Source organism: Pongo abelii, chromosome 2, assembly GCF_028885655.2.
Source record: "Pongo abelii isolate AG06213 chromosome 2, NHGRI_mPonAbe1-v2.0_pri, whole genome shotgun sequence".
Taxonomy (NCBI): domain Eukaryota; kingdom Metazoa; phylum Chordata; class Mammalia; order Primates; family Hominidae; genus Pongo; species Pongo abelii.
In genome coordinates, this window is record NC_085928.1 from 66,260,264 (window position 1) to 66,268,994 (window position 8,731).

Below are 8,731 nucleotides of genomic sequence, written 5' to 3' on the forward strand. Positions count from 1 at the left end.
AAACAAACAAAAACCACACAACATTCAATACTGAAATGTGAAAAATAACCAACAGTAAGTGTTGGTGGGAGGTCAGGGAAGACCAGGATGGGTTTAAGAGCCTGGGAGGCTTCCAGGAAGAGGTGGCATATGAGCCGCCCCTGGAAGGGAGGTTAGCCTTAGGAGGAGGAGAGGAGGAGGGCAGGTGGCTGTCTAAGGCACAGGGCAGGCCCACGTGCAAGGCTGGAATGGGCCTTGGTTCCGGAGCCAGGGAGGAGCTCGGCCTGGCCGGGGCAGGAGGTTGGAGCTGTGATAAGGTCCGATAGGTAGGGCGGGGACCGATTGTGGAGGTGCTTAAATTCCAGGCTTGGCTTTTGGACTTTACCCTGCAGACAATGGGGAGCCACCAGCGTTTCTGAGCAGGGCAGGGCAGCCCCAGCTATCGCCCCATTGTTTTTCTGAAACAGCATTGAACCATGTAGTATTTCAGAGAGTCCACCAGATGGAGACATTTCAGCAAATTTAAACCACCTAGTGTCTGACAGACACTGCTTAAGCTCTAACTTTTTATTCAGCATCCTCAACAGAAAATGCAAGGGCTGTGAAACAAAAATCAAATCAGAGACATAGTCCAGCTTCACTCTGCTGGTGAGAGAAAGCCTCCGCTAATTTCACCATGTTGAAAGAGACATTGACCCTCAGCAGCTCTTTGAGGTCACTGATATTATCCCATTTACAGATGAGGAAGCTGAGATTCTGCAGCGTACATTTATGCCATTATTTACCAGACTAACACCAGGCCAGGCTGTGGGATAGAGCTGACACTGTGTGTGAAGGGACGGGCTGGTTAAGTCCCCAAGGCATTGCCTTGCTCTTTGGGCTCTTAGGGCCAAGAGTCCCTTGTGCAAAGGGTTAAGAATTACCTGAGATCCAGAAAGATCTGTAGCACTGATGATGAGAGCTACCTGGATTCCTACCATCTGCACTAATCCAGGTGTTTTTAAAAGATAGACCCACTTAATTCTCTCCAGCAACCTCTTTTTATAGGTAGGAAAACAGATTCAGAGAGGTGAGATGAGTTGCCCAAGGTCACACAGGGAGTAAACATCAGAGCAGGAGGCAGGCTCGGTGGCTCAGGCCTGTAATCCCAGAACTTTGGGAGGCTGAGGTGGGTGGATCACCTGAGGTCAAGAGTTCAAGACCAGCCTGGCCAAAATAGTGAAACCCCATCTCTACTAAAAATACAAAAATTAGCTGGGTATAGTGGTGCTTGCCTGTAATCCCAGCTACTTGGGAGGCTGAGGCAGAAGAATTGCTTTAACCTGAGAGGCGGAGGTTGCAATGAGCTGAGATCTTGCCACTGCACTCCAACCTGGGTGACAGAGTGAGACTCTGTCTCAAAAACAAAACAAAACAAAGAAAACAAAAAAACAAAACAAAAACATCAGAGGGTGGACTAGATTTCATACTCCTACTCCTGCCCTGTTTCTTCCCATGAGCAATCAAACAAACTCTAATTCTGTGTAAATTTCCTAGAGAAACTTAGGTATCTGTGCCCAAAGAAATAAATCCAAAGATTTTTATTAAAGCATTATGATTTTTTTTTTAAAGGAGACAACCTTTAGCCACGCATGGTGGTGAATGCCTGTGGTCCCAGCTACTCAGGAGGCTGAGGCAGGAGGATGGTTTGAGGCCAGGAGTTCAAGACTGCAGTGAGCCATGATCACTCCACTGCACTCCAGCCTGGGTGACAGAACAAGACATTGTCTTGAAAAAAGAAAAAAAAAAAAACAAAAAAAAAAACGTAAATGTTCATCCCTAGAGAAGTGGATACGTAAAACGTGGTATAAAATGTTCACACAGTGGAGTGCTATGTAGCAATGCAGCAGCTGAAAGGAGTGAGCAAATTCTTTTTTTTTTTTTGGGACAGGATCTGGCTCTGTCACCCAGGCTGGAATGCAGTGGAGTGATCACAGCTCGCTGCAGCCTTAAACTCTTGGCCTCAAGCCATCCTCCTGTCTCAGCCTCCTGGGTAGCTGGAACTACATGCCTGTGCCACCACACCTAGCTAATTTAAAAAATTTTTGTAGAGACAGGATCTCCCTATGTTGCCCAGGCTTGAGCTCTTTTATGGACAGTATATATTAACGTAGGTAGGTTTCAAAAACATAACATTTGTTGATAAAGGCAAGATGTACACCAATGTGAATCATATGATACCATTTATGTAAATTAAGACATAAATCAATATCAAATGCTAAATATATGGATAGGTATGTTAAAATATTGGAAAATAATGAGAAGGATATACACCAAATTCATTAGTTATCTGTGGGACTTGGGTAGTAGATAAAGGGACTTCAGCTTTGTCTCTATTGTGTTATTTCCTAAAAAGAAAAAAAAAACAATTAGAAGCAAATATGGGTGGTGGGATTATAGGTGATTGTTAAATGATTGTTGTCTTCATTTGTATATTTTAATATTTGTGCAAAAAGATGCTTCAAGCAAACAAATAAGTACAAAGCTAGAAAACAACAAAACCAAAGTAATTTTGCCATTTAAGATCAACAGTTTGAAGATGGAGGTAGCCAGTACTCCGGGAGGGCCTCGAGGAGGCGGGGAAGGAGGTCAGGAGCCCGCAGGTGCTGACCCTGCAAAGCCCAGGTCTGGGCTTTGTTGTTGTGGCAATGTGGCATGCTAGGGTCCCATTCGCCAGCATTTCCAGGGTAAGAACCCAGTCCCGGCATTCCACAAATGATCCCACCACCCTGCGACTGCTGTCCCTGCCAGAGAGAAGTGAGTGCCAGGTGAGGATCACTTCAAGGAGGAAACAGAGGACCGAGGAGCAGGTGCAGGGGCCCTGGGGAAAATGTGGCTCCTCCTGTGGGAGCACCCAGGGTGGCTGGCAGTGGCCACACCTTCTAGTTTCCCACCCTTTTCCCCTTGTTTTTGCCATTTTCTCTAAACTCATGGTCACATAGACCATTTCTTAATGTGTGTTCTTGACAGGCCACGCCCACTTTCCGGCACCAGGTGCTCCAACTGGAATAAAAGGGCAGTCCTCACTTTGCCAGCCTCCCAGAGCTGTGCTGACCAGCATGTGAAATCACGAGCCTTAGTGTTCTTTGGAAACTGTTCCTCACTACCAAGTGATAAAGGATCATCGCTTCTCCTCTTTCCTCCCTTCCTTTCCATTTGTCATAGTACACAAAATAATATGAGTACACATTGAGCCTAGAGTTTAACTTTCATCGGCCTGTTTTCCCACTCTTCGATTCCTCACCACGCCTGTTAGTAAATATTTTTATTCTCCCCATTTTAAAGATGAGGAAAGTGAGACTCGGAGAAGTTAAATAATTTACCCAAGGTAACCCAGCTAAGAGTGACAACGGGGATTTAAACCCATGTCCTCCAACACAACAGGCCCTTTTGCCTATGTTGATGCATTTTATGTACGATGTATTTTATGATCTCATATCTTATCCAAAAAGAAGGTACAAACAACCTTTAGTGCTATGTTTCCTCTCTTTCTTTCTCTCTCAAAATAACGTATGTATCTTCTTTGTTGCAAGTTGTTTTTGTCTTGCATGTGATCCCCCTGTAGGTCCCCACCTCTGAGCTCGGAATTTTAATTTTCTGGGTGGCTGAAAAACTCTGGTCTCCTCACAAGAGAGATGGAAGAAGAGGCTGAACATGGCCCAAACCTGGCTTTCCTGCTTGCCTGGGTACATCTGCCTCAGATGTCAAAAGGCCTGAATTCCAGGCAAACCAGGAATAATGCCCCAGTCATCAAATTTGAAACCAAAACTCAGCAAAGACATATATTTGCTGCCAGACAGCAAATAGCTTTTTCTTTTCTTTCTCATTTTTTTTCACCCAAACAAAACATCCTCTTATGAAATATGTCCAATTTGCAATATTTACTTTCCCTTTATTTAATAACAGGAAAGGGTTTGCTGGACTTTTGTTGATTTTTGCATTTCTTATTAAAATTCTTAAGGGGGTTTTGGGGGAACTTAATCAGCAAAAAGGAGGAGGAAAAAAAATCTCATGTGCATTCCACAGGACTTATTAATGGAGGAAGCTTGCTGTTTGTTTAAGAGCATTTTCTGATGGGAGAAGGCAAATCCTCACGTGTTCCAGAGCCTTCCTCTGACTCTTCCTTTTCTGTGCTTCCTTCTTGACTGTCTCCAGAGCATTTCCGAATCCCTTGTTCTAAACCTTCTGCCCAAGAAGATGGAGCGGAGTTTATGCCCCACTGCTGGGCTGGAGGGAAGCTCACATTCACTGAGTGCCCAGCGCAGTTGCTCTACCCTCGACCTCAGTTTACCTCACACTATCCCTCAGAGGGGGCTGTTATGGGGACATTTGGCAGATGAGGAAACTGAGGCTTACAGCATGGAGTCCCTTGTCCAATCTCCCTTTCCTTATAGCTTATACTCCTTGGGACTAAAAAGAAAGGATTCCTAGTATTCAGAGTCCTACATCCAAGGGAGTCCTCACAGCAACTTTCTGAGATAGCTACACAATCTCCAATTTTCAAGGCTCAGAGAGGTAAAGAGACTTGTAAGGGTCACACATCTACAGAATACAGAGCAGGGATCTGAGCTATGCTCGGCCTGACTGTCACATCCATGTTTATTTCCCTTCCCCAAGGGACCTTGTGGGGGCCAAGAGCAGCATTATGTTTCCTGTAATGGAATACACTCCCCTAAAAGGTCTTGGTCCTGCCTTCCTTGGTTCCAGAACTAGACCGCAAGTAACTTCAAGGACTTTGTCTTTATATTTTCATTTGACCAGAAATACTTATAGTTATCTACATTACTATTAGTATATACATTATACTATCATCATAGTATGTACATTTCTAGAATAGGGCCTCATATGGGGTAAGTCTTAATAAATAGCATTGCAGGATAGTCAAGTCCCAATGTTCTCCTTCTACAGACAAGGAAACTGAGGTCTAGAGAGAAGAAGGAATTTACCTGAGGAGCCAGAAGACTGGAATGAGAATCCAGGTCTCTTGATTCCCTCCACGTGGTGCTTCCCCCAGCGTGTCTGCTCAGTGACCTGCTCATCCATTCAGTTCCTACATGCCAGCTCTGCACTGGAGGGTTGGGACACCCAAATAAACCCAAGGTGATATTTGATGGCAAAGCTCTCACAGTCTAGCAGGGGAGGAAGCTCTGGAAAGTTGGACTCTCAAGTAGTGTGGCCAATGCTAACTGAGGGATGCCCAGGAGGAGGAGGCTGAGGAAAGACTTCTTGGAGGAATGGACTTTTGCTGGGTCTTGGAGAATGGGGAGGAACTGACCAAGTCAGAGAGGGCACCCCAGGCAGAGGGACCTACCTGAGCAGGGCCTCAGAGGTGTGGACACACATGGCATATCCACGAACCATCAGGCAGCCTGCCTGGGAGAAGCAAGCCTGGAAAGGAAAGTGGGGGCCTGGCTGTGAAAGGGCCTCGGATGCTGTCCTTAGGGGCTTGGGTCTTATCCCAAGGGTGGTAGGGCCACAGGGAAGGGTGGAAGGAGGGAAAGTCTCAGCCAGATTTGGTTTTGGAAGGTGGCTCTGGAGGCCTAGGGGCTGAGAAGCTGCAGGGAGGAAGCTGCTGCCTACTCCAGGGGAGAGGTGCCGGGCCTTGTGCGCCTACAGTCTTCTTTCTACCCCTCCCTTCCTTGAGTGAAGTCTTGCCTGTCCTTCAAGCTCAATCTCCTGCTCCAGGAGCCTTCCCTGACCATGCATCTACCCTCCCCCAGAGCCCCTCTGTCTGATTCCTCTCTTTTTTTTCTTGGTGTTACACCATTTAGCATCTTCCTTTGCATTCTCAAAGTCATTGGTAGCAACAGATCTTAGCCTTTTGGAGGTCAGAGACTCCTATGAGGGTATAGGGAGAGGCTTGATTCTCACTCCAGAAAAATGCTCAAGTATATAAATGCTCCAAATATGGACTGCATTGTGGAGTTTGGCAGACCCCCTGGAGTTGCTTTGGAAGAGGGAAGGGGACAATTCCCAGACAACCAGGGAGGCAGACACCCTAAAAGGTGTGAGTTACCCCTTGCAAACCCCTGAGGAATGGGTAGGCAGTCCAAGGAGGCAAGGGATTAGGAATGAAGATTGATGTTGGGCACGTTGGCTCATGCCTGTAATCCCAGCACTTTGGGAGGCCGAAGTGGGAAAATCGCTTGAGCCCAGGAGTTCAAGACCTGCCTGGGCAACACAGCAAAACCTCATCTCTAAAAAAAATACAAAAATTAGCTGGGCGTGGTGGTGCAGGCCTGTACTCCCAGCTACTTGGGAGGGTGAGGTGGGAGGGTTGCTTGAGCCTGCGAGGTCAAGGCTGCAGTGAGCTGTGATGATGGTACCACTGAACTCCAGCCTGGGTGACAGAGCAAGACCCTGTTTCAAAAAAATACATATTAAAAAAGGAATGAAGATTGCCCTCTGAGAGTTCAAGTATACAACCCAGAGGGAAACTAGGCCAGAGAGAGCCCTAAATGGATGCAGTGGAGTTTCTAAAGAAAACATATACATGTCCTTCTGAAGAAAGCTTGGGTAGCCAGGGAGGCAGAGGGAAGAGGAGGAAAAAGAGGACCCAGGCCAAGGATTTGGGGGAGCCTTGTGGTAGGTCTAGCTCGTCCCGATGCTGCTAAACACTGGAGTTCCATAACTGACCCCTCCCTTCTCATTCTGTGCTCACCAAGCACCATTTTGATTTGAACTTGGCTTTCTGCAGAGTGTGCCTGCAGGGAGCTGATGTGTTGGCTGGAGGACACGTGTATCCGGTCCCTTTGGCAGTTACATTTCTCGTTGTAAATTAGTAAATTGGGAACAGACAATTCACAGAAGAAGCAATTCAAATGACTAATAAGCGTATGAAAAAAAAGTTCATCCTCACCAGTATTCAAAGAAATGTAAATTCAAACCAAAACCGAGATTGTTTCCAACCTATTAAATTAGAAAGGATTTCTTTTTTTAAGTTAATACAGATTGCTGGGAAAGGTGTGGCACAAGGGCACTCGGGGGGTTCTGCTGAGGGGCATGCGACCTACTGGGGTGGGTGACACTGGGGCCCATTGTGGATGTTCTTTCAAGTCCTGCAAAATTAATCCAGGCAATCTCATCTGCCTGAAAGCAACGGATGGAGGAGTCTTTCAAGAATCTGTTCGACAAATGTTTGCTGAGCACCCATGACGTTCCGTGCTTACAAGACACCATCTGGGATAGGGGCCACATAGAAATCCTTATCCCAAATGCCAAATGGTCTCAGACCACGAGGGAGGCTGGAGGCCACTTCCTGGGTGGGCTGGAAGAGGAGAAGTAGTGGAAGGGAACGTGAGGGGGAGAAGAATCAGCTACAGGCCATCTCTTCCCCGCAGCCCCACACCCTTCTCCTGCTACTTCCGAAACTTATCAGACTTGATCAAGCTGAGGCTCAGGTGCTCTTGTTGGAACCCCAGGAACCTCCTAGAGCCAAGGTCTCCAATCTGGGTCCCAGAGAGACTGACGTCATTGGTCTCAGATGGGCCTAGCCACAGTATGTTTAAAAAGCATCTCGGGTATTTCAAATGTGCAGTCTGGGTAGAGAACTACTGAGAAAGTGGAAAATAAGAAACTCAGTCCAATGTGGTGGTTAAGAGCACAGGCTTTGGGGCTACATGGATCTGACTCAAGTGCCAGCTTGGTCACTTACTACCTGGGTCCCCTCTGGCAAGACACAAACACTTCTCCTATTCTAGCCTTGGTTTTTTTCTCTGCAAGACAAACATCAAGTGTCTGTCCCATGTTGTCGTGGTGAGGGTTAAATGAGGCAAGGCGTGTGAAGTGCTCAGCACAGTGCTGGATGATATTCATGATTACAACCATTCTGGTCAGCCAGATACTATCACACATGAAGTCCCAGCAGGAACAAGGGGCTCTAGGCTCCGAAGGTTTCAGAAAACGACAAAGAAGGAAAACTCAGCTGAAACAGCCATGGCCGTCAGCTTAATCTTTTCTGTGAGTTGCGAGCAGATCCCCACTGGAGCCTACTTGAGCTCCAGGAATTCTTTTTCTAGCTGACTGTGCAGATGAGGAAACGATGAATGATTCTATCCAGAGAATCATTCCTATAGGCAGGGTTAGTGCTGAACGGCATCAGAATTGCGCTGATTTTTCAATGCCAGGATGTACTGGCCCTTCTTCTGTGAAGACAGCAGTTAAGAGGCTGGGTTGAGGGGGGGACCCGCAGACCCAGTTCTGCCGGATTCCACCACTGACTAGCTGTGTGACCTTGGACAAGTGACTTTGCCTCTCTGAGCCTCATCAGTTTATTTGTCTCTAACATGGGAATTCAACTGGTTCCTGCCACAGCTGGCCCCCGGGAGGACTTGTGTGTAATGCTGGTAAATTCTGAGAGCAGGATATGGCTTGTGTTAAGGTCTGGAGGAATGGCCTCCATATGGGCCCCCCGAGCCAGGAACAGCCCTTCTCACCAGTTTCATTCCCTTATGGCGCTTACCCCAACACATGGGGCCTGGAGGTGTGACTGCTGATGTGTGTGTCCCATGGAGTGCTGGGAGCTGATTCTCCCGTTTCCTTAGGGCCCTTGGTTTACTGTATCACATTTGACCGCTGCTCAGAGGGACACGTGTGAAACTGAACTGACCCCTTTCCTTTCACAGATAAGAAACCTGAGGCTCCCAGAAGGATGACAATGGAGGCCGCTGAGGTCCCACACTCAGTGGGTACTAGAACCATGGTCTCCCCTCTC